This window comes from Pelobates fuscus, chromosome 1 (assembly GCF_036172605.1).
Source record: "Pelobates fuscus isolate aPelFus1 chromosome 1, aPelFus1.pri, whole genome shotgun sequence".
Lineage (NCBI taxonomy): Eukaryota > Metazoa > Chordata > Amphibia > Anura > Pelobatidae > Pelobates > Pelobates fuscus.
In genome coordinates, this window is record NC_086317.1 from 129,264,058 (window position 1) to 129,288,663 (window position 24,606).

At 43.7% G+C, this 24,606-nt stretch overlaps 13 non-coding genes across 13 annotated transcripts; all 13 read left to right on the forward strand.

Moving 5' to 3' along the window:
• Positions 1-571: 571 nt before the first annotated feature.
• TRNAS-GCU (transfer RNA serine (anticodon GCU)) lies at positions 572-653 on the forward strand. The gene has a single exon. It is a non-coding gene; the product is annotated as a tRNA-Ser (tRNA).
• Positions 654-1,765: 1,112 nt separating this feature from the next.
• TRNAS-GCU (transfer RNA serine (anticodon GCU)) lies at positions 1,766-1,847 on the forward strand. The gene has a single exon. It is a non-coding gene; the product is annotated as a tRNA-Ser (tRNA).
• A 592-nt stretch (positions 1,848-2,439) lies between these two features.
• TRNAS-GCU (transfer RNA serine (anticodon GCU)) lies at positions 2,440-2,521 on the forward strand. Its single transcript has one exon. It is a non-coding gene; the product is annotated as a tRNA-Ser (tRNA).
• Positions 2,522-5,163: 2,642 nt separating this feature from the next.
• On the forward strand, positions 5,164-5,245 carry TRNAS-GCU (transfer RNA serine (anticodon GCU)). The gene has a single exon. It is a non-coding gene; the product is annotated as a tRNA-Ser (tRNA).
• Positions 5,246-6,357: 1,112 nt separating this feature from the next.
• TRNAS-GCU (transfer RNA serine (anticodon GCU)) lies at positions 6,358-6,439 on the forward strand. Its single transcript has one exon. It is a non-coding gene; the product is annotated as a tRNA-Ser (tRNA).
• A 593-nt stretch (positions 6,440-7,032) lies between these two features.
• TRNAS-GCU (transfer RNA serine (anticodon GCU)) lies at positions 7,033-7,114 on the forward strand. Its single transcript has one exon. It is a non-coding gene; the product is annotated as a tRNA-Ser (tRNA).
• Positions 7,115-8,389: 1,275 nt separating this feature from the next.
• TRNAS-GCU (transfer RNA serine (anticodon GCU)) lies at positions 8,390-8,471 on the forward strand. Its single transcript has one exon. It is a non-coding gene; the product is annotated as a tRNA-Ser (tRNA).
• Positions 8,472-9,583: 1,112 nt separating this feature from the next.
• On the forward strand, positions 9,584-9,665 carry TRNAS-GCU (transfer RNA serine (anticodon GCU)). Its single transcript has one exon. It is a non-coding gene; the product is annotated as a tRNA-Ser (tRNA).
• A 1,274-nt stretch (positions 9,666-10,939) lies between these two features.
• On the forward strand, positions 10,940-11,021 carry TRNAS-GCU (transfer RNA serine (anticodon GCU)). Its single transcript has one exon. It is a non-coding gene; the product is annotated as a tRNA-Ser (tRNA).
• A 593-nt stretch (positions 11,022-11,614) lies between these two features.
• TRNAS-GCU (transfer RNA serine (anticodon GCU)) lies at positions 11,615-11,696 on the forward strand. Its single transcript has one exon. It is a non-coding gene; the product is annotated as a tRNA-Ser (tRNA).
• Positions 11,697-13,856: 2,160 nt separating this feature from the next.
• TRNAS-GCU (transfer RNA serine (anticodon GCU)) lies at positions 13,857-13,938 on the forward strand. The gene has a single exon. It is a non-coding gene; the product is annotated as a tRNA-Ser (tRNA).
• Positions 13,939-14,537: 599 nt separating this feature from the next.
• TRNAS-GCU (transfer RNA serine (anticodon GCU)) lies at positions 14,538-14,619 on the forward strand. The gene has a single exon. It is a non-coding gene; the product is annotated as a tRNA-Ser (tRNA).
• A 1,274-nt stretch (positions 14,620-15,893) lies between these two features.
• Positions 15,894-15,975, forward strand: TRNAS-GCU (transfer RNA serine (anticodon GCU)). Its single transcript has one exon. It is a non-coding gene; the product is annotated as a tRNA-Ser (tRNA).
• Positions 15,976-24,606: the final 8,631 nt, after the last annotated feature.

Genomic DNA, 24,606 nt, shown 5'->3' on the forward strand with positions numbered 1-24,606 from the left:
GCCACCGTGCACTTCACCGACTGCGACAAACAGCATGCGTGCGCCACTGTCAGACGAGGTGGCCGAGTGGTTAAGGCGATGGACTGCTAATCCATTGTGCTCTGCACGCATGGGTTCGAATCCCATCTTCGTTGACTTTTCTACAAAACTCTGTTCCTCAGAGAACTTTGTAAACTCACGTTACTGTCTGTGTTAGTCAACCGTCATTTATTTGCAAGGCTATTTTAATGGAGGGTCCAGGGAATTTTTACACCATAAATAGGCACAGAGGCAGTTCCACAAGTTGGCAGAGAGTCCAGAAAACAAGAGCACACCATGTCTTTTCCTCACCTCGGCAAAGAGAACCAATTTGCCCTGACACTTGACGGCAAAATCGACAGGAAAAAAGCACACATTTTTCCCCCCGATGTGTAGTGCATAACACTAAGGCTTGTCTTAAAAACAACTAACACAAACAAAAATTCACATTATTATCATCCCCAATCTGTAACTGTAAAAATAACACAAATTAGAGATACGGCCACCGTGCACTTCACCGACTGCGTCAAACAGCATGCGTGCGCCACTGTCAGACGAGGTGGCCGAGTGGTTAAGGCGATGGACTGCTAATCCATTGTGCTCTGCACGCATGGGTTCGAATCCCATCTTCGTCGACTTTTCTACAAAACTCTGTTCCTCAGAGAACTTTGTAAACTCACTTTACTGTCTGTGTTAGTCAACTGTCATTTATTTGCAAGGCTATTTTAATGGAGGGTCCAGGGAATTTTTACACCATAAATAGGCACAAATTCATGGCAGTTCCACAAGTTGCAAATAAGCACCATTTTTCCCATTGATACCTATAGCATAACAATAATGCTTGTCTTAAAAACAACTTATTCAAACAAAAATTCACATTATTATCATCCCCAATCTGTAACTGTAAAAATAACGCAAATTAGAGCTCAAATCAAAATTATTTTGATGGAGTCCAGAAAACAAGAGCACACCATGTCTTTTCCTCACCTCGGCAAAGAGAACCAATTTGCCCTGACACTTGATGGCAAAATCGACAGGAAAAAAGCACACATTTTTCCCCCCGATGTGTAGTGCATAACACTAAGGCTTGTCTTAAAAACAACTAACACAAACAAAAATTCACATTATTATCATCCCCAATCTGTAACTGTAAAAATAACACAAATTAGAGATACGGCCACCGTGCACTTCACCGACTGCGACAAACAGCATGCGTGCGCCACTGTCAGACGAGGTGGCCGAGTGGTTAAGGCGATGGACTGCTAATCCATTGTGCTCTGCACGCATGGGTTCGAATCCCATCTTCGTTGACTTTTCTACAAAACTCTGTTCCTCAGAGAACTTTGTAAACTCACGTTACTGTCTGTGTTAGTCAACCGTCATTTATTTGCAAGGCTATTTTAATGGAGGGTCCAGGGAATTTTTACACCATAAATAGGCACAGAGGCAGTTCCACAAGTTGGCAGAGAGTCCAGAAAACAAGAGCACACCATGTCTTTTCCTCACCTCGGCAAAGAGAACCAATTTGCCCTGACACTTGACGGCAAAATCGACAGGAAAAAAGCACACATTTTTCCCCCCGATGTGTAGTGCATAACACTAAGGCTTGTCTTAAAAACAACTAACACAAACAAAAATTCACATTATTATCATCCCCAATCTGTAACTGTAAAAATAACACAAATTAGAGATACGGCCACCGTGCACTTCACCGACTGCGTCAAACAGCATGCGTGCGCCACTGTCAGACGAGGTGGCCGAGTGGTTAAGGCGATGGACTGCTAATCCATTGTGCTCTGCACGCATGGGTTCGAATCCCATCTTCGTCGACTTTTCTACAAAACTCTGTTCCTCAGAGAACTTTGTAAACTCACTTTACTGTCTGTGTTAGTCAACTGTCATTTATTTGCAAGGCTATTTTAATGGAGGGTCCAGGGAATTTTTACACCATAAATAGGCACAAATTCATGGCAGTTCCACAAGTTGCAAATAAGCACCATTTTCCCATTGATACCTATAGCATAACAATAATGCTTGTCTTAAAAACAACTTATTCAAACAAAAATTCACATTATTATCATCCCCAATCTGTAACTGTAAAAATAACGCAAATTAGAGCTCAAATCAAAATTATTTTGATGGAGTCCAGAAAACAAGAGCACACCATGTCTTTTCCTCACCTCAGCAAAGAGAACCAATTTGCCCTGACACTTGACGGCAAAATCGACAGGAAAAAAGCACACATTTTTCCCCCCGATGTGTAGTGCATAACACTAAGGCTTGTCTTAAAAACAACTAACACAAACAAAAATTCACATTATTATCATCCCCAATCTGTAACTGTAAAAATAACACAAATTAGAGATACGGCCACCGTGCACTTCACCGACTGCGTCAAACAGCATGCGTGCGCCACTGTCAGACGAGGTGGCCGAGTGGTTAAGGCGATGGACTGCTAATCCATTGTGCTATGCACGCATGGGTTCGAATCCCATCTTCGTCGACTTTTCTACAAAACTCTGTTCCTCAGAGAACTTTGTAAACTCACGTTACTGTCTGTGTTAGTCAACCGTCATTTATTTGCAAGGCTATTTTAATGGAGGGTCCAGGGAATTTTTACACCATAAATAGGCACAGAGTCGCATTCATGGCAGTTCCACAAGTTGGAAATAAGCACCATTTTTCCCATTGATACCTATAGCATAACAATAATGCTTGTCTTAAAAACAACTTATTCAAACAAAAATTCACATTATTATCATCCCCAATCTGTAACTGTAAAAATAACGCAAATTAGAGCTCAAATCAAAATTATTTTGATTGAGTCCAGAAAACAAGAGCACACCATGTCTTTTCCTCACCTCGGCAAAGAGAACCAATTTGCCCTGACACTTGACGGCAAAATCGACAGGAAAAAAGCACACATTTTTCCCCCCGATGTGTAGTGCATAACACTAAGGCTTGTCTTAAAAACAACTAACACAAACAAAAATTCACATTATTATCATCCCCAATCTGTAACTGTAAAAATAACACAAATTAGAGATACGGCCACCGTGCACTTCACCGACTGCGACAAACAGCATGCGTGCGCCACTGTCAGACGAGGTGGCCGAGTGGTTAAGGCGATGGACTGCTAATCCATTGTGCTCTGCACGCATGGGTTCGAATCCCATCTTCATCGACTTTTCTACAAAACTCTGTTCCTCAGAGAACTTTGTAAACTCATGTTACTGTCTGTGTTAGTCAACCGTCATTTATTTGCAAGGCTATTTTAATGGAGGGTCCAGGGAATTTTTACACCATAAATAGGCACAGAGTCGCATTCATGGCAGTTCCACAAGTTGGAAATAAGCACCATTTTTCCCATTGATACCTATAGCATAACAATAATGCTTGTCTTAAAAACAACTTATTCAAACAAAAATTCACATTATTATCATCCCCAATCTGTAACTGTAAAAATAACGCAAATTAGAGCTCAAATCAAAATTATTTTGATTGAGTCCAGAAAACAAGAGCACACCATGTCTTTTCCTCACCTCGGCAAAGAGAACCAATTTGCCCTGACACTTGACGGCAAAATCGACAGGAAAAAAGCACACATTTTTCCCCCCGATGTGTAGTGCATAACACTAAGGCTTGTCTTAAAAACAACTAACACAAACAAAAATTCACATTATTATCATCCCCAATCTGTAACTGTAAAAATAGCACAAATTAGAGATACGGCCACCGTGCACTTCACCGACTGCGTCAAACAGCATGCGTGCGCCACTGTCAGACAAGGTGGCCGAGTGGTTAAGGCGATGGACTGCTAATCCATTGTGCTCTGCACGCATGGGTTCGAATCCCATCTTCGTCGACTTTTCTACAAAACTCTGTTCCTCAGAGAACTTTGTAAACTCACGTTACTGTCTGTGTTAGTCAACCGTCATTTATTTGCAAGGCTATTTTAATGGAGGGTCCAGGGAATTTTTACACCATAAATAGGCACAGAGTCGCATTCATGGCAGTTCCACAAGTTGGAAATAAGCACCATTTTTCCCATTGATACCTATAGCATAACAATAATGCTTGTCTTAAAAACAACTTATTCAAACAAAAATTCACATTATTATCATCCCCAATCTGTAACTGTAAAAATAACGCAAATTAGAGCTCAAATCAAAATTATTTTGATGGAGTCCAGAAAACAAGAGCACACCATGTCTTTTCCTCACCTCGGCAAAGAGAACCAATTTGCCCTGACACTTGACGGCAAAATCGTCAGGAAAAAAGCACACATTTTTCCCCCCGATGTGTAGTGCATAACACTAAGGCTTGTCTTAAAAACAACTAACACAAACAAAAATTCACATTATTATCATCCCCAATCTGTAACTGTAAAAATAACACAAATTAGAGATACGGCCACCGTGCACTTCACCGACTGCGACAAACAGCATGCGTGCGCCACTGTCAGACGAGGTGGCCGAGTGGTTAAGGCGATGGACTGCTAATCCATTGTGCTCTGCACGCATGGGTTCGAATCCCATCTTCATCGACTTTTCTACAAAACTCTGTTCCTCAGAGAACTTTGTAAACTCATGTTACTGTCTGTGTTAGTCAACCGTCATTTATTTGCAAGGCTATTTTAATGGAGGGTCCAGGGAATTTTTACACCATAAATAGGCACAGAGTCGCATTCATGGCAGTTCCACAAGTTGGAAATAAGCACCATTTTTCCCATTGATACCTATAGCATAACAATAATGCTTGTCTTAAAAACAACTTATTCAAACAAAAATTCACATTATTATCATCCCCAATCTGTAACTGTAAAAATAACTCAAATTAGAGCTCAAATCAAAATTATTTTGATTGAGTCCAGAAAACAAGAGCACACCATGTCTTTTCCTCACCTCGGCAAAGAGAACCAATTTGCCCTGACACTTGACGGCAAAATCGACAGGAAAAAAGCACACATTTTTCCCCCCGATGTGTAGTGCATAACACTAAGGCTTGTCTTAAAAACAACTAACACAAACAAAAATTCACATTATTATCATCCCCAATCTGTAACTGTAAAAATAGCACAAATTAGAGATACGGCCACCGTGCACTTCACCGACTGCGTCAAACAGCATGCGTGCGCCACTGTCAGACGAGGTGGCCGAGTGGTTAAGGCGATGGACTGCTAATCCATTGTGCTCTGCACGCATGGGTTCGAATCCCATCTTCGTCGACTTTTCTACAAAACTTTGTTCCTCAGAGAACTTTGTAAACTCACTTTACTGTCTGTGTTAGTCAACTGTCATTTATTTGCAAGGCTATTTTAATGGAGGGTCCAGGGAATTTTTACACCATAAATAGGCACAAATTCATGGCAGTTCCACAAGTTGCAAATAAGCACCATTTTTCCCATTGATACCTATAGCATAACAATAATGCTTGTCTTAAAAACAACTTATTCAAACAAAAATTCACATTATTATCATCCCCAATCTGTAACTGTAAAAATAACGCAAATTAGAGCTCAAATCAAAATTATTTTGATGGAGTCCAGAAAACAAGAGCACACCATGTCTTTTCCTCACCTCGGCAAAGAGAACCAATTTGCCCTGACACTTGATGGCAAAATCGACAGGAAAAAAGCACACATTTTTCCCCCCGATGTGTAGTGCATAACACTAAGGCTTGTCTTAAAAACAACTAACACAAACAAAAATTCACATTATTATCATCCCCAATCTGTAACTGTAAAAATAACACAAATTAGAGATACGGCCACCGTGCACTTCACCGACTGCGACAAACAGCATGCGTGCGCCACTGTCAGACGAGGTGGCCGAGTGGTTAAGGCGATGGACTGCTAATCCATTGTGCTCTGCACGCATGGGTTCGAATCCCATCTTCGTTGACTTTTCTACAAAACTCTGTTCCTCAGAGAACTTTGTAAACTCACGTTACTGTCTGTGTTAGTCAACCGTCATTTATTTGCAAGGCTATTTTAATGGAGGGTCCAGGGAATTTTTACACCATAAATAGGCACAGAGGCAGTTCCACAAGTTGGCAGAGAGTCCAGAAAACAAGAGCACACCATGTCTTTTCCTCACCTCGGCAAAGAGAACCAATTTGCCCTGACACTTGACGGCAAAATCGACAGGAAAAAAGCACACATTTTTCCCCCCGATGTGTAGTGCATAACACTAAGGCTTGTCTTAAAAACAACTAACACAAACAAAAATTCACATTATTATCATCCCCAATCTGTAACTGTAAAAATAACACAAATTAGAGATACGGCCACCGTGCACTTCACCGACTGCGTCAAACAGCATGCATGCGCCACTGTCAGACGAGGTGGCCGAGTGGTTAAGGCGATGGACTGCTAATCCATTGTGCTCTGCACGCATGGGTTCGAATCCCATCTTCGTCGACTTTTCTACAAAACTCTGTTCCTCAGAGAACTTTGTAAACTCACTTTACTGTCTGTGTTAGTCAACTGTCATTTATTTGCAAGGCTATTTTAATGGAGGGTCCAGGGAATTTTTACACCATAAATAGGCACAAATTCATGGCAGTTCCACAAGTTGCAAATAAGCACCATTTTTCCCATTGATACCTATAGCATAACAATAATGCTTGTCTTAAAAACAACTTATTCAAACAAAAATTCACATTATTATCATCCCCAATCTGTAACTGTAAAAATAACGCAAATTAGAGCTCAAATCAAAATTATTTTGATGGAGTCCAGAAAACAAGAGCACACCATGTCTTTTCCTCACCTCGGCAAAGAGAACCAATTTGCCCTGACACTTGACGGCAAAATCGACAGGAAAAAAGCACACATTTTTCCCCCCGATGTGTAGTGCATAACACTAAGGCTTGTCTTAAAAACAACTAACACAAACAAAAATTCACATTATTATCATCCCCAATCTGTAACTGTAAAAATAACACAAATTAGAGATACGGCCACCGTGCACTTCACCGACTGCGACAAACAGCATGCGTGCGCCACTGTCAGACGAGGTGGCCGAGTGGTTAAGGCGATGGACTGCTAATCCATTGTGCTCTGCACGCATGGGTTCGAATCCCATCTTCGTCGACTTTTCTACAAAACTCTGTTCCTCAGAGAACTTTGTAAACTCACTTTACTGTCTGTGTTAGTCAACTGTCATTTATTTGCAAGGCTATTTTAATGGAGGGTCCAGGGAATTTTTACACCATAAATAGGCACAAATTCATGGCAGTTCCACAAGTTGCAAATAAGCACCATTTTTCCCATTGATACCTATAGCATAACAATAATGCTTGTCTTAAAAACAACTTATTCAAACAAAAATTCACATTATTATCATCCCCAATCTGTAACTGTAAAAATAACGCAAATTAGAGCTCAAATCAAAATTATTTTGATGGAGTCCAGAAAACAAGAGCACACCATGTCTTTTCCTCACCTCGGCAAAGAGAACCAATTTGCCCTGACACTTGACGGCAAAATCGTCAGGAAAAAAGAACACATTTTTCCCCCCGATGTGTAGTGCATAACACTAAGGCTTGTCTTAAAAACAACTAACACAAACAAAAATTCACATTATTATCATCCCCAATCTGTAACTGTAAAAATAACACAAATTAGAGATACGGCCACCGTGCACTTCACCGACTGCGACAAACAGCATGCGTGCGCCACTGTCAGACGAGGTGGCCGAGTGGTTAAGGCGATGGACTGCTAATCCATTGTGCTCTGCACGCATGGGTTCGAATCCCATCTTCATCGACTTTTCTACAAAACTCTGTTCCTCAGAGAACTTTGTAAACTCATGTTACTGTCTGTGTTAGTCAACCGTCATTTATTTGCAAGGCTATTTTAATGGAGGGTCCAGGGAATTTTTACACCATAAATAGGCACAGAGTCGCATTCATGGCAGTTCCACAAGTTGGAAATAAGCACCATTTTTCCCATTGATACCTATAGCATAACAATAATGCTTGTCTTAAAAACAACTTATTCAAACAAAAATTCACATTATTATCATCCCCAATCTGTAACTGTAAAAATAACGCAAATTAGAGCTCAAATCAAAATTATTTTGATTGAGTCCAGAAAACAAGAGCACACCATGTCTTTTCCTCACCTCGGCAAAGAGAACCAATTTGCCCTGACACTTGACGGCAAAATCGACAGGAAAAAAAGCACACATTTTCCCCCCCGATGTGTAGTGCATAACACTAAGGCTTGTCTTAAAAACAACTAACACAAACAAAAATTCACATTATTATCATCCCCAATATGTAACTGTAAAAATAACACATATTAGAGATACGGCCACCGTGCACTTCACCGACTGCGTCAAACAGCATGCGTGCACCACTGTCAGACGAGGTGGCCGAGTGGTTAAGGCGATGGACTGCTAATCCATTGTGCTCTGCACGCATGGGTTCGAATCCCATCTTCGTCGACTTTTCTACAAAACTCTGTTCCTCAGAGAACTTTGTAAACTCACTTTACTGTCTGTGTTAGTCAACTGTCATTTATTTGCAAGGCTATTTTAATGGAGGGTCCAGGGAATTTTTACACCATAAATAGGCACAAATTCATGGCAGTTCCACAAGTTGCAAATAAGCACCATTTTTCCCATTGATACCTATAGCATAACAATAATGCTTGTCTTAAAAACAACTTATTCAAACAAAAATTCACATTATTATCATCCCCAATCTGTAACTGTAAAAATAACGCAAATTAGAGCTCAAATCAAAATTATTTTGATGGAGTCCAGAAAACAAGAGCACACCATGTCTTTTCCTCACCTCGGCAAAGAGAACCAATTTGCCCTGACACTTGATGGCAAAATCGACAGGAAAAAAGCACACATTTTCCCCCCCGATGTGTAGTGCATAACACTAAGGCTTGTCTTAAAAACAACTAACACAAACAAAAATTCACATTATTATCATCCCCAATCTGTAACTGTAAAAATAACACAAATTAGAGATACGGCCACCGTGCACTTCACCGACTGCGACAAACAGCATGCGTGCGCCACTGTCAGACGAGGTGGCCGAGTGGTTAAGGCGATGGACTGCTAATCCATTGTGCTCTGCACGCATGGGTTCGAATCCCATCTTCGTTGACTTTTCTACAAAACTCTGTTCCTCAGAGAACTTTGTAAACTCACGTTACTGTCTGTGTTAGTCAACCGTCATTTATTTGCAAGGCTATTTTAATGGAGGGTCCAGGGAATTTTTACACCATAAATAGGCACAGAGGCAGTTCCACAAGTTGGCAGAGAGTCCAGAAAACAAGAGCACACCATGTCTTTTCCTCACCTCGGCAAAGAGAACCAATTTGCCCTGACACTTGACGGCAAAATCGACAGGAAAAAAGCACACATTTTTCCCCCCGATGTGTAGTGCATAACACTAAGGCTTGTCTTAAAAACAACTAACACAAACAAAAATTCACATTATTATCATCCCCAATCTGTAACTGTAAAAATAACACAAATTAGAGATACGGCCACCGTGCACTTCACCGACTGCGTCAAACAGCATGCATGCGCCACTGTCAGACAAGGTGGCCGAGTGGTTAAGGCGATGGACTGCTAATCCATTGTGCTCTGCACGCATGGGTTCGAATCCCATCTTCGTCGACTTTTCTACAAAACTCTGTTCCTCAGAGAACTTTGTAAACTCACTTTACTGTCTGTGTTAGTCAACTGTCATTTATTTGCAAGGCTATTTTAATGGAGGGTCCAGGGAATTTTTACACCATAAATAGGCACAAATTCATGGCAGTTCCACAAGTTGCAAATAAGCACCATTTTTCCCATTGATACCTATAGCATAACAATAATGCTTGTCTTAAAAACAACTTATTCAAACAAAAATTCACATTATTATCATCCCCAATCTGTAACTGTAAAAATAACGCAAATTAGAGCTCAAATCAAAATTATTTTGATGGAGTCCAGAAAACAAGAGCACACCATGTCTTTTCCTCACCTCGGCAAAGAGAACCAATTTGCCCTGACACTTGACGGCAAAATCGACAGGAAAAAAGCACACATTTTTCCCCCCGATGTGTAGTGCATAACACTAAGGCTTGTCTTAAAAACAACTAACACAAACAAAAATTCACATTATTATCATCCCCAATCTGTAACTGTAAAAATAACACAAATTAGAGATACGGCCACCATGCACTTCACCGACTGCGACAAACAGCATGCGTGCGCCACTGTCAGACGAGGTGGCCGAGTGGTTAAGGCGATGGACTGCTAATCCATTGTGCTCTGCATGCATGGGTTCGAATCCCATCTTCGTCGACTTTTCTACAAAACTCTGTTCCTCAGAGAACTTTGTAAACTCACATTACTGTCTGTGTTAGTCAACCGTCATTTATTTGCAAGGCTATTTTAATGGAGGGTCCAGGGAGTTTTTACACCATAAATAGGCACAGAGTCGCATTCATGGCAGTTCCACAAGTTGGAAATAAGCACCATTTTTCCCATTGATACCTATAGCATAACAATAATGCTTGTCTTAAAAACAACTTATTCAAACAAAAATTCACATTATTATCATCCCCAATCTGTAACTGTAAAAATAACGCAAATTAGAGCTCAAATCAAAATTATTTTGATTGAGTCCAGAAAACAAGAGCACACCATGTCTTTTCCTCACCTCGGCAAAGAGAACCAATTTGCCCTGACACTTGACGGCAAAATCGACAGGAAAAAAGCACACATTTTCCCCCCCGATGTGTAGTGCATAACACTAAGGCTTGTCTTAAAAACAACTAACACAAACAAAAATTCACATTATTATCATCCCCAATATGTAACTGTAAAAATAACACATATTAGAGATACGGCCACCGTGCACTTCACCGACTGCGTCAAACAGCATGCGTGCGCCACTGTCAGACGAGGTGGCCGAGTGGTTAAGGCGATGGACTGCTAATCCATTGTGCTCTGCACGCATGGGTTCGAATCCCATCTTCGTCGACTTTTCTACAAAACTCTGTTCCTCAGAGAACTTTGTAAACTCACTTTACTGTCTGTGTTAGTCAACTGTCATTTATTTGCAAGGCTATTTTAATGGAGGGTCCAGGGAATTTTTACACCATAAATAGGCACAAATTCATGGCAGTTCCACAAGTTGCAAATAAGCACCATTTTTCCCATTGATACCTATAGCATAACAATAATGCTTGTCTTAAAAACAACTTATTCAAACAAAAATTCACATTATTATCATCCCCAATCTGTAACTGTAAAAATAACGCAAATTAGAGCTCAAATCAAAATTATTTTGATGGAGTCCAGAAAACAAGAGCACACCATGTCTTTTCCTCACCTCGGCAAAGAGAACCAATTTGCCCTGACACTTGACGGCAAAATCGTCAGGAAAAAAGCACACATTTTTCCCCCCGATGTGTAGTGCATAACACTAAGGCTTGTCTTAAAAACAACTAACACAAACAAAAATTCACATTATTATCATCCCCAATCTGTAACTGTAAAAATAACACAAATTAGAGATACGGCCACCGTGCACTTCACCGACTGCGTCAAACAGCATGCGTGCGCCACTGTCAGACGAGGTGGCCGAGTGGTTAAGGCGATGGACTGCTAATCCATTGTGCTCTGCACGCATGGGTTCGAATCCCATCTTCGTCGACTTTTCTACAAAACTCTGTTCCTCAGAGAACTTTGTAAACTCATGTTACTGTCTGTGTTAGTCAACCGTCATTTATTTGCAAGGCTATTTTAATGGAGGGTCCAGGGAATTTTTACACCATAAATAGGCACAGAGTCGCATTCATGGCAGTTCCACAAGTTGGAAATAAGCACCATTTTTCCCATTGATACCTATAGCATAACAATAATGCTTGTCTTAAAAACAACTTATTCAAACAAAAATTCACATTATTATCATCCCCAATCTGTAACTGTAAAAATAACGCAAATTAGAGCTCAAATCAAAATTATTTTGATTGAGTCCAGAAAACAAGAGCACACCATGTCTTTTCCTCACCTCGGCAAAGAGAACCAATTTGCCCTGACACTTGACGGCAAAATCGACAGGAAAAAAGCACAAATTTTTCCCCCCCGATGTGTAGTGCATAACACTAAGGCTTGTCTTAAAAACAACTAACACAAACAAAAATTCACATTATTATCATCCCCAATCTGTAACTGTAAAAATAACAAAAATTCACATTATTATCATCCCCAATCTGTAACTGTAAAAATAACGCAAATTAGAGCTCAAATCAAAATTATTTTGATTGAGTCCAGAAAACAAGAGCACACCATGTCTTTTCCTCACCTCGGCAAAGAGAACCGATTTGCCCTGACACTTGACGGCAAAATCGACAGGAAAAAAGCACAAATTTTTCCCCCCCGATGTGTAGTGCATAACACTAAGGCTTGTCTTAAAAACAACTAACACAAACAAAAATTCACATTATTATCATCCCCAATCTGTAACTGTAAAAATAACAAAAATTCACATTATTATCATCCCCAATCTGTAACTGTAAAAATAACGCAAATTAGAGCTCAAATCAAAATTATTTTGATTGAGTCCAGAAAACAAGAGCACACCATGTCTTTTCCTCACCTCGGCAAAGAGAACCGATTTGCCCTGACACTTGACGGCAAAATCGACAGGAAAAAAAGCACACATTTTTCCCCCCGATGTGTAGTGCATAACACTAAGGCTTGTCTTAAAAACAACTAACACAAACAAAAATTCACATTACTATCATCCCCAATCTGTAACTGTAAAAATAACACAAATTAGAGATACGGCCACCGTGCACTTCACCGGCTGTGTCTAACAGCATGCGTGCGCCACTGTCAGACGAGGTGCCGAGTGGTTAAGGCGATGGACTGCTAATCCATTGTGCTCTGCACGCATGGGTTCGAATCCCATCTTCGTCGACTTTTCTACAAAACTCTGTTCCTCAGAGAACTTTGTAAACTCACGTTACTGTCTCTGTTAGTCAACCGTCATTTATTTGCAAGGCTATTTTAATGGAGGGTCCAGGGAATTTTTACACCATAAATAGGCACAGAGTCGCCTTCATGGCAGTTCCACAAGTTGGAAATAAGCACCATTTTTCCCATTGATACCTATAGCATAACAATAATGCTTGTCTTAAAAACAACTTATTCAAACAAAAATTCACATTATTATCATCCCCAATCTGTAACTGTAAAAATAACGCAAATTAGAGCTCAAATCAAAATTATTTTGATTGAGTCCAGAAAACAAGAGCACACCATGTATTTTCCTCACCTCGGCAAAGAGAACCTATTTGCCCTGACACTTGACGGCAAAATCAACAGGAAAAAAGCACACATTTTTCCCCCGATGTGTAGTGCATAACACTAAGGCTTGTCTTAAAAACAACTAACACAAACAAAAATTCACATTATTATCATCCCCAATCTGTAACTGTAAAAATAACAAAAATTCACATTATTATCATCCCCAATCTGTAACTGTAAAAATAACGCAAATTAGAGCTCAAATCAAAATTATTTTGATTGAGTCCAGAAAACAAGAGCACACCATGTATTTTCCTCACCTCGGCAAAGAGAACCAATTTGCCCTGACACTTGACGGCAAAATCGACAGGAAAAAAGCACACATTTTTCCCCCCGATGTGTAGTGCATAACACTAAGGCTTGTCTTAAAAACAACTAACACAAACAAAAATTCACATTATTATCATCCCCAATCTGTAACTGTAAAAATAACACAAATTAGAGATACGCCCACCGTGCACTTCACCGACTGCGTCAAACAGCATGCGTGCACCACTGTCAGACGAGGTGGCCGAGTGGTTAAGGCGATGGACTGCTAATCCATTGTGCTCTGCACGCATGGGTTCGAATCCCATCTTCGTCGACTTTTCTACAAAACTCTGTTCCTCAGAGAACTTTGTAAACTCACGTTACTGTCTGTGTTAGTCAACCGTCAATTTTTTGCAAGGCTATTTTAATGGAGGGTCCAGGGAATTGTTACACCATAAATAGGCACAGAGTCGCATTCATGGCAGTTCCACAAGTTGGAAATAAGCACCATTTTTCCCATTGATACCTATAGCATAACAATAATGCTTGTCTTAAAAACAACTTATTCAAACAAAAATTCACATTATTATCATCCCCAATCTGTAACTGTAAAAATAACGCAAATTAGAGCTCAAATCAAAATTATTTTGATTGAGTCCAGAAAACAAGAGCACACCATGTCTTTTCCTCACCTCGGCAAAGAGAACCAATTTGCCCTGACACTTGACGGCAAAATCGACAGGAAAAAAGCACACATTTTTCCCCCCGATGTGTAGTGCATAACACTAAGGCTTGTCTTAAAAACAACTAACACAAACAAAAATTCACATTATTATCATCCCCAATCTGTAACTGTAAAAATAGCACAAATTAGAGATACGGCCACCGTGCACTTCACCGACTGCGTCAAACAGCATGCGTGCGCCACTGTCAGACGAGGTGGCCGAGTGGTTAAGGCGATGGACTGCTAATCCATTGTGCTCTGCACGCATGGGTTCGAATCCCATCTTCGTCGACTTTTCTACAAAACACTGTTCCTCAGAGAACTTTGTAAACTCACGTTACTGTCTGTGTTAGTCAACCGTCATTTATTTGCAAGGCTATTTTAATGGAGGGTCCAGGGAATTGTTACACCATAAATAGGCACAGAGTCGCATTCATGGCAGTTCCACAAGTTGGAAATAAGCACCATTTTTCCCATTGATACCTATAGCATAACAATAATGCTTGTCTTAAAAACAACTTATTCAAACAAAAATTCACATTATTATCATCCCCAATCTGTAACTGTAAAAATAACGCAAATTAGAGCTCAAATCAAAATTATTTTGATTGAGTCCAGAAAACAAGAGCACACCATGTCTTTTCCTCACATCGGCAAAGAGAACCAATTTGCCTTGACACCTGACGGCAAAATCGACAGGAAAAAAGCACACATTTTTCCCCCCGATGTGTAGTGCATAACACTAAGGCTTGTCTTAAAAACAACTAACACAAACAAAAATTCACATTATTATCATCCCCAATCTGTAACTGTAAAAATAACACAAATTAGAGATACGGCCACCGTGCACTTCACCGACTGCGTCTAACAGCATGCGTGCACCACTGTCAGACGAGGTGGCCGAGTGGTTAAGGCGATGGACTGCTAATCCATTGTGCTCTGCATGCATGGGTTCGAATCCCATCTTCGTCGACTTTTCCACAAAACTCTGTTCCTCAGAGAACTTTGTAAACTCACGTTACTGTCTGTGTTAGTCAACTGTCATTTATTTGCAAGGCTATTTTAATGGAGGGTCCAGGGAATTTTTACACCATAAATAGGCACAAATTCATGGCAGTTCCACAAGTTGCAAATAAGCACCATTTTTCCTATTGATACCTATAGCATAACAATAATGCTTGTCTTAAAAACAACTTATTCAAACAAAAATTCACATTATTATCATCCCCAATCTGTAACTGTAAAAATAACGCAAATTAGAGCTCAAATCAAAATTATTTTGATGGAGTCCAGAAAACAAGAGCACACCATGTCTTTTCCTCACCTCGGCAAAGAGAACCAATTTGCCCTGACACTTGACGGCAAAATCGTCAGGAAAAAAGCACACATTTTCCCCCCCGATGTGTAGTGCATAACACTAAGGCTTGTCTTAAAAACAACTAACACAAACAAAAATTCACATTATTATCATCCCCAATCTGTAACTGTAAAAATAACACAAATTAGAGATACGGCCACCGTGCACTTCACCGACTGCGTCAAACAGCATGCGTGCGCCACCGTCAGACGAGGTGGCCGAGTGGTTAAGGCGATGGACTGCTAATCCATTGTGCTCTGCACGCATGGGTTCGAATCCCATCTTCGTCGACTTTTCTACAAAACTCTGTTCCTCAGAGAACTTTGTAAACTCACGTTACTGTCTGTGTTAGTCAACCGTCATTTATTTGCAAGGCTATTTTAATGGAGGGTCCAGGGAATTTTTACACCATAAGAGTCGCACAGAGTCGCATTCATGGCAGTTCCACAAGTTGGAAATAAGCACCATTTTTCCCATTGATACCTATAGCATAACAATAATGCTTGTCTTAAAAACAACTTATTCAAACAAAAATTCACATTATTATCATCCCCAATCTGTAACTGTAAAAATAACGCAAATTAGAGCTCAAATCAAAATTATTTTTATTGAGTCCAGAAAACAAGAGCACACCATGTCTTTTCCTCACCTCGGCAAAGAGAACCAATTTGCCCTGACACTTGACGGCAAAATCGACAGGAAAAAAGCACACATTTTCCCCCCCGATGTGTAGTGCATAACACTAAGGCTTGTCTTAAAAACAACTAACACAAACAAAAATTCACATTATTATCATCCCCAATCTGTAACTGTAAAAATAACACAAATTAGAGCTCAAATCAAAATTATTTTGATTGAGTCCAGAAAACAAGAGCACACCATGTCTTTTCCTCACCTCGGCAAAGAGAACCTATTTGCCCTGACACTTGACGGCAAAATCGACAGGAAAAAAGCACACATTTTCCCCCCCGATGTGTAGTGCATAACACTAAGGCTTGTCTTAAAAACAACTAACACAAACAAAAATTCACATTATTATCATCCCCAATCTGTAACTGTAAAAATAACACAAATTAGAGCTCAAATCAAAATTATTTTGATTGAGTCCAGAAAACAAGAGCACACCATGTCTTTTCCTCACCTCGGCAAAGAGAACCTATTTGCCCTGACACTTGACGGCAAAATCAACAGGAAAAAAGCACACATTTTTTCCCCCGATGTGTAGTGCATAACACTAAGGCTTGTCTTAAAAACAACTAACACGGGGGGGCGTGGTCTGCAGCCGAGCGAGCTGGACGTGTCTGGCTAGAGCTCCGCTGTAACCACAGTGCCAACGGCTAACAAAGGCTGAAATTCGATATTTTTCGATACATTTTCCGACTCACCAGTACGGGGGACCGGGATGGAAAAAAGGAACCAAAGAAGACCGGTGAAAAAACCCTTGGAATCGGTGACTTCAGTCCCCGATATGTTTGCGGCCTCACGAGCCGCGAGGCTATCCACCCAAGATGGCGGTCGGGACGGCCTGGGGACACCTACCTCTCCTGCGAGCCCCGGCGGCGGTGCTGCTGCAGGGACATTGGACTCGGAGGCCAGCCAAATATTGGCCAAACTATCGGAGGTACGCACATACCTGGCCACAGAAATTGTCCGCACTACGACGGAAGTGAAGGCCGAAATCCAGGCCCTGGGTACGAGGACGGCGGCTCTCGAACAAAGGATGGAGTCTACAGTACAGGCCCACAACGAGTCAGCTGCACAAATAAACTCCTTAACGTCCCAACTGCAGATGGCAGCAGCGGCGATAGATGACCTTGGTAACAGGTCGCGACGGAATAATATCCGTCTCCGTGGCCTTCCGGAACAGGAGGGAGAGGGGTCCCTGGTGGAAGTGGTCTCGAGGATCTTTAAACCGCTTCTCCCCGATGTGCCAGAACACCTATGGCACATCGAGCGGGCTCACTGGGCGCTTCGTGCCAGGAGGGCGGACGATAAGAGACCGAGAGACGTAATTATTAAATTTCTGTCCTTCCAGACAAAGGAAGCATTAATGAAACGTGGCAGGGAAGGCCCAATTATATATAACGGGACAGACCTTGCTTTGTATCAGGACTTAACCCCTGCTACCTTGAAGAAAAGACGAGACTGGCGTCCTGTTACGGAAATCTTACAACAAGAATCCATTAAATACGCATGGGGTCACCCTTTTCGACTATTGGCCTTCAAAAATGGTCGCACGAAAGTTCTCCAGGCTGATGGCGATCCGGCTGCATTCCTGTCGGAGCTCGGGATTCGTATACCGGAGGGTTTCGCGGTCCTGAGGTCTTCGGCGGAGGTCCTCCCTGCCTTACCTCGGGAGTGGTACATGGCAGGCGAATGATTTCAGATCCTCTAACTCGGCATTGGGTGAGCGGCCGGCGGCCCAGAGCGGTGAGCTTTTCCGGGTGGGCCCTTATTGTTTGGGAGGGGGATTGCGGGAATCCCTCATCCTCCCCACTTTTGTTTTTCACCCGGGATCCGGGAGCCCCTTATAGAGTTGCCCAGAAACGTTTTTCTTCCTTCCATCGGGGGGGGGGGCACTAGTATTGGGGTGGGCTAGGGATTTCTCCCACTCCCATATGTACGTTATTGCACCCCCATACCGTCCCTCCTAACTCGGCCCTTACCCTGTCTACACCTTTGTGACCCCGGGGAAGGGAGTGTTCAAAGGTATGATGGCGAACGGCTCTTCTTGATTGACTATCGCAAACTTACGGCGGCCGTGGGCATACTCACTACTTTTAATGGTCATTATTTGATATGCTCTGATCTGATGTTTTATACCCGGGACACCTTGATTTTCATTCAGGGGGTGGGGGAGGAGGGAGCTAGCGGTGTTCGATTTTGCATGGTTATTTTTACGCTAAGCGATAATTATGTCGGGATTTCCCTATCGTGTATACCAGGTTTACGGAGCTTGGGGGGTTAGAGCCGGGACGTGCAGGGGGTATCTCTCCGCCTCTTATTATCGGGCCTATACGGCAACTCGGCCCCAGTGACCGATGACCTCCTCTCCCCTCCCCCCGTTTTATGCAATGCACCCTATTGAACCTGTTCCCCCCCTAGTTTTAGTACGAGGGAGGCGATACCCCCTTGGGGTGGCGGGTGGGATAAATCATTTTACTTTTTGTACACCTCTCCTTAGGCGGTTAGACGCCCCAGGTTCGCTGCCTCATGTTATCTTGCGTTATATTTTCCTACGGGCTCTGCCCTGATTCTGACCCGCTGGCAATTCCCGGGTCTTATCTGCCTCCCCCCCCCCCTCCCCCCTCACCGTGCGCCCCTTGCCCTCGGGACCGCCCATCCTGCTCCGGGGTGCATTTTTTTAGCTGTTCCTCCCCCCCCCCCCCCCGCCCACTGACCCCGTCGGTGGGGGTTATCCCCTCTGGGATCGGGGGTGGGGGGGAATGCGGAGTCTTCCACGGGACTGGGGGGTGGGGCGGGGTTGGGGCTCCTCTGTTGGACCGTGGGTCCGGGCTGGCCTTGGCGGGATCGCGAGACATCTCGCCCATTGTTACATCGTTTTTCATGCAAAAGTTAATCGTCTAGGCACCCTGTTGGTGCCCATTTTTTCGTTGGTCTATGTCTGGGCGACTCTGGAGCCTTATGTGGACTCCGGGGGAGCCTATACAAGGCCCCCACTCGTCCCTGGCTACGAATAAGACCAGGGGTTTGTTATATACGTTGTTCTTTCTCTCTGTTTTTACTTTTCTTTTTCCTTCTCCCTTCTACCCTTTTTGCCCTTCTCCCCCTCCTTCCCCCTGCTTTATGGTACCCTCTTTGGAAGGAGGTGTTGGTTCAATCTGCGGTGACTCAGAGCTCGGCCCTGACACAGGGGGCATAGATAGACACTCTAAGATAACACTCTGTATACCACCCGTCTATCACCGGTATTTGGTGAAAATGGCCAGTGGGTTCAGCCTCTCCCTCATTCACTATCAATGCCCTTGAAACTATTATCCCTGAACGTCAAAGGCTTAAACGCACCGAATAAACGTCGCCTCATGTTTAGGGAACTTAAGCGTTTAAATCCGGACATAGCACTCCTGCAGGAGACACATATTCCGAAATCGGCGAAGTTCAATCTCAGGGACCACACTTACAGGACTACCCACGAAGCAAGGGCATTAAACAAAAGGAATGGGGTGGCGGTGCTTTTACACCATAGATGCCCGCTTCGGGTAGGTACTGTCACAGCGGACCCGAGTGGCCGTTTTGTTTTAATATCCGGAACTCTGTATTCTCACGCCATCCATATTATAAATATTTACGCCCCTAACGATCCCTCTGTGGACTTCTGGGACAACATGACCCAGGTCGTAAACGGTCTGCCTCACGGCATGGTAATCGTGGGGGGCGACTTTAACGCCACCCCATGCCCTGCGGCGGACAGAAGCCCGCGCGACGGACTCCCGAGGTCTCACGGGAGTGGTCGCCAGGACAAATTGCTCCGCACCTTCCTACACCGCACAGGCCTCATTGATATCTGGAGAGCACACCACCCCGATGGTCGAGATTATACATTTTACTCAGCACCTCACAAAACTTACTCTAGGATAGACTCATTCCTGATTAATTCCTGTGCCGCGTCCAGGGTTTCGGGCACTGCTATCGGTTCCATCACCTGGTCAGACCACGCGGAGGTCACGCTGACTTTGGATAGGTTGTGTGCGGCCTCCCCGTGGTCCTGGAAGTTAAACACCTCTTTACTACAGGACCCGGTTATAGTGGAGATTGTCCGCAAAGAACTGCTCGAATATTTCGCAAGAAACGCGTGTGCTGGCGTAAGACCGGCTACGGTATGGGCCGCACACAAAGCGGTCATTAGGGGTATATTGATTCGCGAGGCCACAGTAAAGAAAAGACACAAAACGCAACTGCTGTCTGCACAGCTGGAGGCATTAGGGAAAGCAGAAGAAAAGCATAAGGCCCTCCAGTCGCCAGACACGCTAGCGGAAGTGCAGAGATTGAGATCCTCGGTCCGCGACACACTCATAGATGACACGGCTAGGGCCGTGACTTGGTCCAGACGGACCTTTTATGAGAAATCCAATAAAATGGATACTCTGTTGGCCAGGGCCCTACGCCCGAGACAGGGACACTCGCATATCACGCGTATCAAAGACGCTTCGGGTAAAATCTGTACAGACCCCACTGAGATTGCAGGGGTCTTCACGGAATATTACTCTAACTTATACAACCATTCCAACGGGACTGCTTCAGACCCTCAACGGGAAGTGGACGATGCCCATGCCTTTCTGTCTCGTCTCACTTTGCCAAAACTGCAAGCCGGTGAATCGGCGACTCTCGGAGCACGCATAACTACCGATGAGATAAACGTTGCAATTTCAATGCTGAAAGGTAATAAAGCTCCAGGTCCAGACGGTTTCGAGGGCAGTTATTACAAAGCTTTCCGAGAGGAGCTAGTACCTTACTTGGAGTCGTGGTTTAACAACCTCATGGGGGGTGGCGCCCCGGACCGGGACATGTCATTGGCGGACGTGGTATTGTTACCTAAACCGGGCAAGGATGATCTCGACCCGGGCAGCTTCCGCCCGATCTCGCTGATCAACCACGACTCCAAGATCTTGGCGAAGGTCTTGGCCAACCGACTAAACCCCTTCTTGACAAAACTGATACACTCTGACCAGGTTGGTTTCGTACCTGGCCGGCAGCTTTTTGAAAATACCCGGCGGAACATTGACCTCATTTGGAGGCAAACGAATAGGAAGATCCCAACATTGTTTCTATCCCTTGACGCCGAGAAGGCCTTTGATAGGGTAAAATGGCCCTATCTTTTCGAAGTCCTTCGACACTTTGGCCTGCCAGACTCATTTATAACTGCGGTTCAAGCAATGTATACAAATGTTAAAGCACGGGTTCACATATCGGGGGCGAAGGTGACACCCTTTGGCCTGGGAAACGGCACCAGACAGGGATGCCCTTTGTCTCCCCTGCTGTTTATCCTCTCCCTAGAACCCCTTCTGCAGACAATACGAGACAACCCGGACATCCATGGGATTTCGGTGGGGGGCCATCAGTACGTTGTGTCGGGTTTCGCCGACGACATCTTACTGACCCTGGCTGACCCACTTCCGTCTATGAGGGCGTTAACGGGTGTCCTAGCTGACTATAGTAGACTGGCAGGATACAAAGTAAACATGCCTAAATCTTGCGCATTACCTATTTGCATGCCTGACCCTGACATAACCTCCATAGGCGACACATACCAGATTCGCTCAGCTAGGGATCATATAAAATATTTGGGGGTATGGTTAACGGCAGACCCTGCTCGACTATTCACACAAAATTATACGCCTCTGATCCGCACGTTAATGACGGATATGGAGAAATGGCTGGATAAACCGATCTCATGGATCGGCAGAATCCACTCGGTGAAGATGAACATTCTCCCTAGGATTTTGTTCTTGTTCCAGGCCCTCTCAGTTACAGTAACCAAATCAGACCTGGGCGCACTCCAACAGGCAATAGGGAAATTCATCTGGCAGAACAGGAGACCCAGGACCTCTCGGAACGTTCTCTATCGAGCGAAGACGAGAGGAGGCCTGGGTCTCCCTAATTTGTACTTCTATTACCAAGCAGCGCAACTTACACAGATAGCCTTATGGCATTCCCCTCCAGGGGAACGGCGGTGGGTGGACTTGGAATCATCCCTCACGGGACCAGACTTGCCTCAATTTCTGATGTGGGTCCCAAGGGACCGTAGACCATCGACACACATCGAATGCCCGGCTATTGCGAACTCTCTGAGACTTTGGGACACCACATCAACCAAATATGGTTTGTCACCCCGACTTTCCCCCCTAACTCCCTTCTTGAGAAACACAGCATTTCCACCAGGATTAAACGCTAGGGATTTTAGGGGTATCGAAGGCACAGGGGTACAGCGCCTCTGCCACCTCTATGAAGGCGGCTCTGTTATTACGTTTGACGAACTTAAGACTAGGGCTACCCTACGCCCCGCCGACTTCTTTCGCTACCTCCAGGTGAGAGACTTCGCCCAGGCCCCTATGATTAAAGCTAGTGCACTGAGCCGGCCAACCTTCTTCGAGTCCATGTGCCTCAAAGAACGGTTTCCCAGGAGCCTCATCTCCATCCTGTACACACACCTGAGTACACACACGACGGAATGGGGTGACCTCACATATATATCTCAGTGGGAAGCGGACCTGGGGGAGGAATTGGAAGGCGTCGACTGGCAGGAAATCTGGGAGGCAGCAGCCTCTTCGTCTATATGTGTCTCCATGCAGGAACAGGCATATAAAACCATCTTTCGGTGGTATACCACCCCGGTGAAGTTATATAAAATGCGCAAAACACCCATGGACCTGTGCTGGAGAGGCTGCGGCCGGAAAGGATCCTACATACATATGTGGTGGGAATGCCCTGCAGCACAGAACTTTTGGAAACGGGTGGTAGGACTTTTGAAGGATATTTTTGATAGAGAGCTTAAGTTAGACCCATGGGTATTCCTCCTGGCCAGACCTCTTGACGACTGGCCCAGAGTGGAACAAAACCTATTGCACAAAGTGAACTTAGCAGCCAGAAGAGCCCTGGCCCAAGTGTGGCTCCAGACCGATACCCCCCCAGTCGACGTAGTCGTACAAAAGATCAAGGACGCTTTCCTTATGGATAAGCTGACGGCGCTAGTTAGAGGCACTACTAAAAAGTTTGATAGGGTCTGGGCCCCGTGGATAAACAGCGGAATCGGAGACTAGGGGAGAGGAAAGGGGACTTACCCCGGAACCCCGCCTGTGACTTCATCTTCGTCGGGGCCGGTTATGGCTTGGGGAAGATGCTTGCGGCACCTTGATTTCCACCACTTATAGTTTAAATTTAATTTTATGAAACTTACCTATAATCATAACACGCTACTACGGATTGAACCTACTCCTTCCACCCTCCCCCCCCCTTTTCCTTCCCCGCACCCTCCCCCTCTTCTCACTGAGTTCCTTCACCCTATCTTCTCTAACCTTTCTACGTCCGACTCCATGTACACCAGGCCTTATCATCGCTACGTCCCCTATCTAGGTGACATCGCCCACTGAATGCTTTGGACACTATATCGCATACATGCCGATCCAATGCCTAGGGCGTCGCCCACAAATGATACGAGGTCAAAGATATCATGTAAACCAACTAGTCTTGTATATAGAACTGGGATTCATTGGCTTTTTAGACGAAAAACCGAGGCCCACTGCTCTAACAAGCTAGGGATTTATGTAGACCTGAGAGGTGTACAGAGGAGGACTGTTATCTTCCTATATTACTAAAATAAAAAACAACGAGGTGTAACTCCACACATGTTCATGCATTTATAACAACGGAACTCTCACGAGTTATGAAAACTGTGGACTGATTAATATTTCTGCTTTCTTTAACGTAATGTTTTCAAAACCATTGTATGTTCATGGTCTAAAGGTTTATATATGTGAGACAATGTTATTGCACTCTGTATCTCTTTATACTGCTTCCACGTGCCTGTGGTTACCTTACCTTGTGTATAAATAAAGAATTTAAAAAAAAAAAAAAAAACAACTAACGCGAACAAAAATTCACATTATTATCATCCCCAATCTGTAACTGTAAAAATAACACAAATTAGAGATACGGCCACCGTGCACTTCACCGACTGCGTCTAACAGCATGCATGCGCCACTGTCAGACGAGGTGGCCGAGTGGTTAAGGCGATGGACTGCTAATCCATTGTGCTCTGCATGCATGGGTTCGAATCCCATCTTTGTCGACTTTTCTACAAAACTCTGTTCCTCAGAGAACTTTGTAAACTCACGTTACTGTCTGTGTTAGTCAACTGTCATTTATTTGCAAGGCTATTTTAATGGAGGGTCCAGGGAATTTTT